The sequence below is a fragment of the Zea mays genome, chromosome 5 (genome assembly GCF_902167145.1).
Source record: "Zea mays cultivar B73 chromosome 5, Zm-B73-REFERENCE-NAM-5.0, whole genome shotgun sequence".
NCBI classification, from domain to species: Eukaryota; Viridiplantae; Streptophyta; class Magnoliopsida; order Poales; family Poaceae; genus Zea; species Zea mays.
The window spans coordinates 217,649,907-217,661,941 of NC_050100.1; the positions used below are offsets into that span (position 1 = coordinate 217,649,907).

The 12,035-nt window shown below is 41.6% G+C and overlaps 1 pseudogene; it reads right to left on the bottom strand.

Moving 5' to 3' along the window:
- Nucleotides 1-10,033: 10,033 nt before the first annotated feature.
- LOC103628867 (uncharacterized) overlaps nt 10,034-12,035 on the bottom strand; it is a 62,305-nt pseudogene continuing 60,303 nt past the window's right edge.

Here is a 12,035-nt window from a genome sequence, read left to right on the forward strand (position 1 = left end):
GCTTCGTTTTGAATGCAAAAATCAAGCTTCGGCTATGGTTAAATTTTTGGCAGCAAAACAGTGCAATAGCAATGAATGCCGTGGTAACTTCACACCTACCTGTCTGTTTATATAATGCTGCAGGTAAGAAGGCGAATCTCCAGGATTTTTTCACCGGGCAAACAGTCACTCGCACCCACTGCACGGTGGGCCGCAACAACCAAGAAGGTGAACCTGCATGGTAGGACCGCTCCGCGCTCAAAAACTGTATCGTTTCTCGGCAACGAGCTTAGGGAAGGTGTTTTTCGGACCTTCGGCTTCCCGAAGCCTAAGAGACTTTTTTCACGGATCAAGCTCGTTACGAAAAACGATCTAGCACCGCGAAGGGGCTACTGTTGGGGCCATGCTTCGTCGCCGAAGGTCCTGCAGGAAGAAACAGCTTCGGCTAAAGCTGCTTATACATGATGACCGAAGCTATCACTCATGAAGCTTCGGTGTTATAGCATGCCCGAAGACGAAGGATCGAACCGACTTAAAGATAGAATGACCTTTTTGCCCATAAGGGTCTGAGTCATTGTTGTAAACTTTTATAAGGGGCATGATTGGAATTCCTTACAGGCTGTGTCCTGTGTCTATAAATAGTGAACAATATTCTTTTACTATTCATGGATTCCTGTAATTGCAAACGCATTGCCTGGGAATTATCATCTGTCAAGGAGAAGGTATAAATGTACTCAAACTTTATGTTCTGACATTTTTATGATCAGATAATAAAATATGCGAATAATGTTGCTTATTTCTGATACATTTATCTTTAATGTTTCATGTTTTATATATTATTTCATATTATTTTATAAGTTAAATCACGAAGGTATGACCTTCGTGATATTTCACTCATGGTCTTCGTCCGAAGTTCATTAAATCCTTGGGGATATAATGCTTCATCGGATGAAGGGCATTAATATTTAACATTTTATGTTGCCTTGTTCTTAATTCATAGCATTTGAGAACAAGTCCCCAACAGTAGACATTTCCAAGTGCTCAAACACCCAAGTGCTTAATAGAATCACTCGGTGATTAGCGTAGGTGCTTTGCAAAGTGCTTAGGTTAGTTAGACCGCTTTAGCGCTTGCTCTAGGTGAACCCTAGTTAGTTGAGTGAGTTTTGTAAAACCACACAACCCCTTGGTTCTTGTGCAAGCCGTTGTAATTGTACCGAGTGGGGCGAGAGTCATGCGAGACCGTGACAACCGCGTTTGTGTCACGGCCGCCACCGTGTACTGGAGGGAATGAGGCCCGCGGCGTTTCGGCCGGAAGCTCGATAGTGGAGACGGTGGGGAGCGTCCGAGAGGAGCCAGAAGCGGAGCACCACTTGCGCGTGGAGAAGGCCCGCAGCTCTCTACTGAGTTACTCTGCCGAGGTGCTTGGCCCTCGCGTGGGCTTCCCTTTGCGTAGGGGCACCAACGAGGATTAGTCGGGACCGTGCGTGGTTCCGGATACCTCGGTAAAAATACCGGCATCATCCACGAGAGTTTGCATCTCTACCTTGCTCTTTACTTTCCGCATTTATGTTAAGCATTTAAGTTTCAATCTTGTATTCATACTTATATTGTGTAGATTGGAACTTAGCCTTTGCGGTAGAGATAGCAACACTTAGACAAAACCTAGTTTGCAAATTCTAGTTTGATTATTTGCATAGGTTTTGCTCTAGGGATTTATTTGTGGCCTAGTTTAGTGAAAGTTTTAGAAGTCCTAATTCACCCCCCCCTCTTAGGTGTCACCCGTTTCCTACAAGTGGTATCAGAGCCTGGTTTGGCTCATTTGAAACGTTTTAGCTTCACCACTAAAAGATCCGACGCTTTTTAGAGGAAGGGATGGATACCCATAGGCCACCACACTTCGACGGTACTAACTTCCCATATTATAGTGCTAGAATGGCTTGTTACGTAGAGGTCGTTGATCTAGGCGTTTGGAGAGTCACTCGTGACGGGATGAAACCCCCTAAGAATCCCGAGAAACCCACCACGAGTGAGGAAAAAGAAATTCATTTAAATGCTAGAGCCAAAAATTGTTTGTATGAATCTCTTACCATGGATATTTTTAATCAAGTATTTACCTTGAAAACTGCTAATGAGATTTGGCTAAAATTGCATGAGCTCCATGACGACACATCTAATGTCCGTGAGCAAAAACATTGCCTAGTCTTAAATGAGTTTAATTCTTTTGCTATGAAAGATGATGAGCTTGTTAGAGACATGTATTCTCGTTTGAATCTAATTATCAATGAGCTCAACTCTATTGGCATTAATAAGCTAGGTGATACGGACATTGTGAGGAAGATTATCTCCCTGCTACCACAACAAAGATATGGGAGCATCATCACCATCCTTCACAACATGGAGGACTTGGGTACCATGACCCCGACCATTGTGATTGGGAAAATCGTGGCTTTTGAGATGTCGCGAAAAATGTGTCGGGGAGAGGAGCCAACTTCCTCAAGGCCATATGCTTTTGCATGTGATGAAAGGAAGGGCAAAAAGAAGGCTCACACTCCAAGTTCCTCAAGTGAAGAAGAGGAAGAAGAAGAAAGTGATGATGATGAAGATAATCAACCATGCACATCATCCTCCGAGGACGAAGAAACAATCTAACGCGTCGAAAAGGTAATGGGGATGATCCGCAAGATTAATCTAATGGGTGTGCCCATGCAGGTCGAAGATCTTCTCTTTAACATTGACAGGAAAAAGCAAAGGAAGAGAGGATGCTTAGCATGTGGGGAGAAGGGCCACTTCAGAGACAACTGTCCAAATATGGCTGAACCCAAAAAGGGGAGGAGCAAAGGCAAGACGCTAACAAGTGTTAGAACTTGGGATGATTCTTCAAGTGAAGATGAACCTGCAAGGATGCGCAGCCACTGGTCCTCATCACGCTCATCACGCTCATCACACAAATGCCTTATGGCAAGAGGTAAAATGAGCATTCCATCCTCTAGTGATGATAGTAGTAGTGATGATGAAGGTGAGGGAAAGCCCTCCATAGATGAACTTGCGGAAGCCATTAAATTTTTTCAGGATGTTTGCACTAAGCAAAAGGCTTAACTTAAAACTTTGAAAAATAAGTTGATTAGCTCCCAAAATGATTATAAAGGTTTGCTAGAAAAATTTGAAGCATCTGCAAATTTGAATTGTGAGCTATGAACTAAAATTGAGCAGCTAGAGTCTAGTGCTACATCCACAGCCACCAATGATGGCCTTATTAAAAAAGAATGAAAAAAAATTAAGGCTAAGTTAGCTAGTTCCCAAGATGCTATTGAAAATTTGTTAGGGAAAATGGAAATTCTTAGCATACACAATAATGAGCTAACTACTAAGCTAGAAAATATTGGTCGCACCCCAGAGGCATTTTTATTTGAAATTCCTAAAATTATTAAGAAAAATGCTTCTACTTCTTGCTTTGATTTACTTGATGATTCTAACCCCTGCAACCAAGTTCTTATTGAGAATATTGTTGTAGAAACATGTTCGAATAAGGTTGCAATGGAAAATGAGGAATTAAGGCAAGAAGTGGCTCACCTTAGCAAGGCTTTGTACGACAAGAAAGGCAAAGCCAAACAAATCCGACCTCCACAGGATAACACCACTACGGGAGTGAACAAGCCTTTGGAGGGCGAAACCATGATTTGTAGGTTATGCCACAAGGAAGGCCATAAGTCTTTCCAATGCAAGGCGATGACCAGGGATAATCAAAGGAAAAAGCTCAAGCAAAAGCCAACAAGTAAAATCTCCAACACCTACATCAAAAAGGTGGATAAAAAGACCGCTACACCATATCTGATCAAGAAGAAAAACAATGGAAAGGTGATAGCAATCAAGGCAAACAAGCAAGCCAACAAAGGAAAGGAGGCCAAACGCATCTGGGTGCCAAAGGAAATAATTTCAACCATGAAAAGCACCAAGAAAGTTTGGATCCTGAAAGGGAAGTGAGTAGTCCAAAGGACAACGAGAATTTGGAGACTTGGCAAAGTTGGGATGTATATCATGGGATACATCATATTGGACCAAGTTCATTGCCAAGTGGGTTAGTGTATATTTTGGACCCAAATTTCCCACCCATGACTAAGGTAACTAGATTTATTGTATTTATTATTTCTAGATATGTGTATCTATTTTCTTGTATCTAGTTTTACCTTTCATGCCTAGTATTTCATTTGGTACTTGCTTTAGATTAACAATGCATGCATACTAGGTAAATCACATGGTAGGATTGCTCGTTCTCATTTCATATTCTTAAGCAAACCTACATGGTTTAAAAAGTTTTAATTAAGCACGGCACATAGCTTATTTAACATTCCTAAGTAAATGACACTAATGCTTCAAAAACTTATATCCTTCAATTGGTATCATTTAACTTATATGTGCCAAAGCTCGGATTATGGATAATCTGCCCCACTTGATATCAAATCAAAGTGCATGTCTCCTACAAGTATTCAAAACTTGTATGCACACTTTCAGGGGGAGATTACTCTATAATCTAAGTCTTTGAGACTAATACCTGTTTTCAAGTCTACTTCATGTAGTAGTCTCATTGTAAGGAAAATGAAGTCCCCGGAGAAAGACAACAAGCTTCCACTGCAAATCTATAAGAATTCTTATGTCTGCAAGTCTGCCATTGGTCTTCAATTGGTCTGCAATTGACTTTCAATTGGTATCTTTGAGACTACACTTAGTAACATTTACATGTCTTCTCCATTATTTGATTAGACTATATTTCATATCTTATACTTCCCATGTTGCTATAAATGCATATTTTGTTAACTCATATTTTATTACCTATGCATAAGGGAAGTTAGTCTATTCAAATCATGACTTGCACCTCCATTTCTCACATGCTTTTTCCTAAGTAGAAAATCTCTGTCAGGGGAGTATTTATTCGTCTCTACAGGGGGAGAAAATTCTTTCTAAAGGAGAACACTCATTTAGGGGGAGTATCAATTTGGTGTTTTAATTGGTATTATTTTACAAATCCTTTTTGAGGGAAAGTCTTATTTGCTTCCTACATGTTTTAATGTCTTCCTTTTCGGTGGTTGATGCCAAAGGGGGAGAAGTTGTAGGGACCAAAGCAATGAAAATGCTATCAAACACCAAACACCACCAAATTAAAATATTGATCCTTCAAGTGGTTTTGGCACTTTGGTCTAAAATAGGAAGTAAGTGAATTATGCATTTAGGGGGAGCTTAAGTCCATAATATCACACTATGGGGACAAACATGCATCCTAGCAAGTAGATTGCATATTTTCACTCAAATGGTTGTTATATTTGCTTGCTTTGGTTGTGTTGTCATCAATCACTAAAAAGAGGGAGATTGTAAGAAAAATGGACCCTGGGACATTTAGCTTAATAGATTTTGGTGTTTGATGATCAACATAACCTGTGTACTAATGTATTTCCCAAGTGTTTGTGTGTTGTAGTTCACAGGATGCAAAGTTGATTGGACTGAAGCTCTAAGGATGCAACACCTCAAAGAAGACATTATAAGACCCATATAATACATTACAAATTCATATTAAAGACATTTTATACATGCTAAGAGTCCAACACATCAAGAAGTAGAAGTGAGATACAAAGATGCAAATCAAAAGTGAAGTTGACAAAGTTGAGAGGAAGGGCTGACTGAATTGGAAGTGTTTCACAAAATCAAATCAACTCAAACTAACATGGCTTCAACTCTGAGATGTATATAATTTTATAAGCTTTCCAAAAAGTCCAAGATCATCAAAATCGGATTTCGGAGCTAGAAGTTATGCCCACATTACGAAGTCAGAATTGCTGAAAAAACTGCACCAGCATATGGGATGTCCAGTGCACATCGGACTGTCTGGTGTGCCAAATTTGCTCAAACTGATATGGCTTCAACTCTGGGATGTAGAGAATTTCATAAGCTTTTCAAAAAGTACAAGATCATCGAAATCGAAGTTCGGAGCTAAAAGTTATGGCCAAAATACGACAAGAGGGCATGGCCTGTCCGGTGCGCCATGTCCGGTGCGCCATCTTCGGAAGCTCCAATGGCTACTTTTAATGGCTAGTACACGTGGCATGTCCGGTGCACCACCGGACAGTCCGGTGCACCTGTCTGGTGCGCCGCAGAAGGCTGCAGAACTGCTTTCCAACGGATATATTTGAGTTGGGGCCTATATATACTTCACCCAACCGACCATTTGGAGGTGTGGGAGCCCAAGCAACATACCAAGGTATATTGTAGACATTTCTAAGTGCTCAAACACCTAAGTGCTTAATAGAATCACTCAGTGATTAGCGTAGGTGCTTTGTGAAGTGCTTAGGTTAGTTAGACCGCTTTAGCGCTTGCTCTAGGTGAACCCTAGTTAGTTGAGTGAGTTTTGTAAAACCACACAACCCCTCGGCTCTTGCGCAAGCCGTTGTAATTGTACCGAGTGGGGCGAGAGTCTTGCGAGACCGTGACAACCGCGTTTGTGTCACGGCCGCCACCGTGTATCGGAGGGAACGAGGCCTGCGGCGTTTCGGCCGGAAGCTCGATAGTGGAGACGGCGGGGAGCGTCCGAGAGGAGCCGGAAGCGGAGCACCACTTGCGCGTGGAGAAGGCCCGGGGCTCTCTACGGAGTTACTCGACCGAGGTGCTTGGCCCTCGCGTGGGCTTCCCTTTGCGTAGGGGCACCAACGAGGATTAGTCGGGACCGTGCGTGGTTCCGGATACCTCGGCAAAAATATCGGCGTCATCCACGAGAGTTTGCATCTCTACCTTGCTCTTTACTTTCCACATTTATGTTAAGCATTTAAGTTTCAATCTTGTATTCATACTTATATTGTGTAGATTGGAACTTAGCCTTTGCGGTAGAGATAGCAACACTTAGACAAAACCTAGTTTGCATATTCTAGTTTGATTATTTGCATAGGTTTTGCTCTAGGGATTTATTTGTGGCCTAGTTTAGTGAAAGTTTTAGAAGTCCTAATTCACCACCCTCTTAGGCGTCACCCGTTTCCTACAATGATTTTGGGCCAAGTTTATAGTGTGTATTTTATACCTATGAGTTAACGGGTATGAGTGGGGGCGGAACGTTCTAATACTCGTTTACACATTGGGAAAGATTTTTGCCAAATAAGAGGCCCATAAGTAGAATATCTAGCCCATATACATACCCTAAGGGTTGATTTGGTGACAAAGGGATCACGGGAGATTAGAGAGGATTGAGGGGGAAATAAACTAATCCCCCGTGATCCCTGGTCACTAAATTAGCCCTAAGAGCTAGTTTTGAAGCCACACAATCGAAGAGAATTGGAAGAAATAAAACCCCTCATTATTCAATTTTGAATAATAAAAGAATTTTAGCTCTTCTAACACCTCCGATTTTAGACTCCTAAACTAGTACTAATGCAGTAAACTAGATCAGGAGGAGCACTTCGTGCGCCCTGCAGTAATCATGGCTATTATGAGGCATATTGAAAGAGAAATAGGGTCAAACCTTTTCCTAAATGATTTTGGTGGTTGAATTGCCCAACACAAATAATTGGACTAACTAGTTTGCTCTAGAATATATGTTCTACAGGTTCCAAAGGTTCACAACAAACCAATACAAAGTCAAAAGAAAGGGTTCAAATTAAAGGAGCATAGAAAACCAAAGGCTGCCCTGGTTTGGCGCACCGGACTGTTTGGTGTGCCACCGGACAGTGTCCGGTGCACTAGGGAGAATCACTCTGAACTGCTCAGCTTCGGGTTTCTGGAAAATGCTCTCCGCTATAAATCATCGGACTGTCCGGTGTAGCACCGGACTGTCTGGTGTGCCAGTGGGAGCAACGGCTAACAGCGCCAACGGTCGTCCGCAAACGTGTACAGTGCGTGAACAGTGCGGACTACATGCACAGAAGTCAGAGCAGGCGCCAGAAGGCGCACCGGACAGTGAACAGGACCTGTCCGGTGCACCACCGGACTGTCCGGTGGCCCAGATGTCAGAAGCTCCAATGGTCGAACCCTAACGGTTGGGTGACGTGGCTGGCGCACCGGACAGTGTCCGGTGGCGCACTGGAATGTCTGGTGCGCCCGTCGACAGCAGCCTCCACCAACGACCACTTTGGTGGTTGGGGCTATAAATACCCCCAACCACCACACTTCAATAAATCCATGTTTTCAGCCAACACATTCAATACAAGAGCTAGTGCATTCAATACAAGACACAATTAGAGTGAATCAAAATCTCTCCAAGTCCCAATTACACTCAAAGCAATAGTGACTAGAAGAGAGAGTTTTGTCGTGTTCTTTTGAGCTCTTGCGCTTGGATCGCTTTTCTTCTTCCCCATTTCTTGTTCCCAAGTCATTTATAATCAAAGCAAGAGACACCAATTGTGTGGTGGTCCTTGTGGGGACTAAGTGTCCCAATTGATTGAGAAGAGAAGCTCACTCGGTCTAGGTGACCGTTTGAAAGAGGGAAAGAGTTGAAAGCGACCCGGTCTTTGTGACCACCTCAACGAGGACTAGGCCTTCGAGGGCTGAACCTCGGTAAAACAAATCACCGTGTCACTCTTGCTATTTGCTTGTGATTTGTTTTCACCCTCTCTTTCGGACTCGTTTTTATTTCTAACGCTAACCCCGACTTGTAGTGTGTGCTTAAGTTTATAATTTTCAGATTCCGCCTATTCACCCCCCTCTAGGCGACTTTCACATATCAAATTGGAATTATACTAAAATCTTAATTGGCGGTAACAATTAGACAAAGCAACATGAAATTTATGACCGAAGTGCGGAATGTGCCAAAAACTAAAGTAATTATCATCTAATTTATGAATAACCCTCAAACCCAACTCGCTAGTTGGTACTCTCTGCTGAGAAGTTAAACCCTTATGTTCTGACCGCTAGAAATTCCTATGGTAAGACAAAACCATCTTCCATACACTCAGCTATGGTCTCCTGCATAAGCCGCTGCGGAAGAGAAGGGTTACTAGTCACAATGGCATCAACATGCTCATACAACATCTCCTTCATGGAGTTGATATCATCAATAGTCCATGCAAAAACTCTCCTATCGTGCCTGTTTCCAAATTCAGCAATGTTAAGCTCACCTGAAGTGCAAATTGCAAACAGGACATAACAAAAGGAGCTCTAAGTGTAGGTTATAACATGCATGTACCTGTGCATGACCTTCATGACCTTCTCATGGATCAAAGGATGCCAATCCTTTTCCAATTTTTTTGAATTGCATAACTTGAATGCATTCTGGTTGGGTAAAATTGTGAGTTTTTTAGAAAAAAAAATCAGGACGCTTAACACTGGAAAATTTATAATGTTCAACAAATTATAACACATAAATTGACGGGCAACTTCAACCAAAACTAAACAAAAGTTCTAGAGCATTATTCAGGATGAGTTCATTACGTACCATGCTAAGTGTGACTATCATGATGCAATAGTACAATTAGAGGCTAGCTCAGCTGGACAACCGCGCAATTCTATTGGTAAATTTATCCACCATGACAATATAGCCTACCTACAACATATGAATAAAGGTGATCTAAAATTCAAGGATGGGTTACATGATATACCTTAGTATTTTTCTTATCATCCAGAATTGGACTGTCTTCGTTCTTCAATGGAACATAGGAGCTGCTCCGGCGTTTATTTCTTGTACTATAAGATAAAGAGATGGCTGGTAGCAACACAGAATAAATGGATGGTAGTAGCACAGAACAACAAATAGAATATATAGGCATGCTTTACATAGGAACGACAAATAGATGGCTGGTAGTAGAACAGAACGACAAAGAGAAATAGTAGAAGTACTAAGGGAAGCAATGTTTCTGGTTTGTTCAGGCCTAGACAATATAGGCATGCTTTACACATCGCGAGTATGGTCCTCACAGGATTGCACGCATAGCATAGCTATGACCAAGCACCAAAAGACATATCTTGCAGTCAAGCACACAACATAGCGCTGCCCATATCTTACAAGCATAAAACCATACTCCCTGCACAGCAGGGGGAAGTTCTAACAGCAACCTAGATGAACTAGGATAGTTCCCAAAAGCGATCCTCAGTTCCCAAAAGCGGGCCTCCATAGCTGGTGGTGCTTGTGTCCAAAAGCACTTCAACTAAAAAAGGGTAGCAATCAATTAACAAGTTTTAGCAAGCATTGCAATCTCAAATATAATGTCTTAGTTTTTTTCGTAGATCTCGACGGAAGATGTTATGAAGGTAAACCATTCAAAATCATTTGACTATCGATTTTTTGACTTGTTGGTGTTTTAGCCTATTGACCTCTTTTCTGAAAACTTGCTAATTTCTAATTTGACCTGTATTGGTAGAAGGTTACACCATTTTCTCTTTTGTTTATATATTAGTTCAATGAACCGCATATGGACCTATTGTTAGTTTTAGAATGCTTATTTGAGATATCTGATGACCTGCGAGCTTGCTTTGAATGTTGTTCCTATGCATCACAGTGTTCTAGTCTGTTAAAAGTAGTTATTGCAGTGCCATATTCAGACGTGGGTCCAAGAGCTATACAAAGTGGTTACTTCCTGTTGTTTGATTCTATTTATTAACTTCCATTGAGATGTTCAACGAATGGACTCTGGAACTGAAGGCCATGGCTGATAGGATCATTAACATGAGGCAACAACTATTTGACGCACTGAAATCCAGAGGTACTTGTTTCTGTCAATTGCTCTTTTTCTACAAAATATGATTAAATGTTGTTTGCAAAGTAACTTAACCTTTTCTCCATTACCATTTCTTTCATGGTCTTGTATTGCAACTCTTGGTGCAAATGTTTTTCTTTTGTCCTGGAATAATGTAACTGCTTAAGGCAAGCTATGTAGATGCAGCATGCATCCAAGATCTCTTGGAGTCTTGGGTTATCAGTAACTATTGTACAAAATAAGAGAACTCTCTTTTTACCTTCTCAGTTGATTTATCAAGAAATTGCATCTAACCTTAAAATAGTTATCAATCTGTGTGACTTATTTGGGGGAGCACTATTAATCTGTGCTTGGAATGTTTCTGTTGTTTATTTGAATTGAAAGGCTGTAATGTCACATTCTTTTTGCACCAGAAAAGAAATTATGATTATTGAATCTCAATGTATTGTTCCTTTCTTTTGTCTTTCGTTTTGGGTTTTGGGTCATAGCACGATGGCACTTAGTCTCCTTAATAACGTGTAGGAACCCCTAGAGATTGGAGCCATATCATTAAGAAAATTGGGGTTTAGGGTTGCCTAGTACCCACTGCCTTATACTACATGCAATTGGAACACTTGGAAGCATATATTTCATGAAGTTGTAGGGGAGAATTGGACATACCGTTACTCAGCATCAACGTCTGCAGAACCAGCAGCATCGTCATCTCCTGTGCCATCATCTCTAAAAAGTTTCTTAGCAACCTTCTTGGAAGGCGATGTGCGAGACCTATGTAAAGTTTGGTCCCATGGCATGCATGTAAAAGTGATGACATGATATGGGAATAACAGGCTAGGTAGATTGCTTGGCATGAAGCTAACCTTTTTCCAGTAACACTTTTATGAGTCTTGTTTGTAGACCCATCTAGCACACTGTAAGCAGCTCCTGATGGCGTCTACACGTTAGGCGGAGAAGTGATAATTTCTGTTCCTAGCAGCAGATTGGCTCCCTGATGTGGGGCTTTCTGTAAATTACACTACAACAAAAAGACATGTCTAAGGCTTATTTCTTAGTGTATACGGAAGGAGAACATCACTCTATACTGTAGGTAGCTATTTTGTTCCATTGAGTACAACAGCGAACCTTGGCGCTAGACGAAACTTTGTGACTCTCTGGTGTCAGTGACGGCTCGCGGATGAAGGCAGCCCCCTTGTTTTGTGAGACACCTGATCCTTGTCCTGCTGCGGAGTTAGCAAGCAGACAAAAAAAGGTTAGAGCCAGAAGAGTTGCAGTTGATGGGGAGAGGGCGCAGTGAAAAGACCTGCACTCAAAAAGAAACATACTTAGTCAGAAGGGGGGAAATGCTTGTTCTGTAGATGGAAAAAATGACTCTAAACTATAATACTATGGCCTAAACGC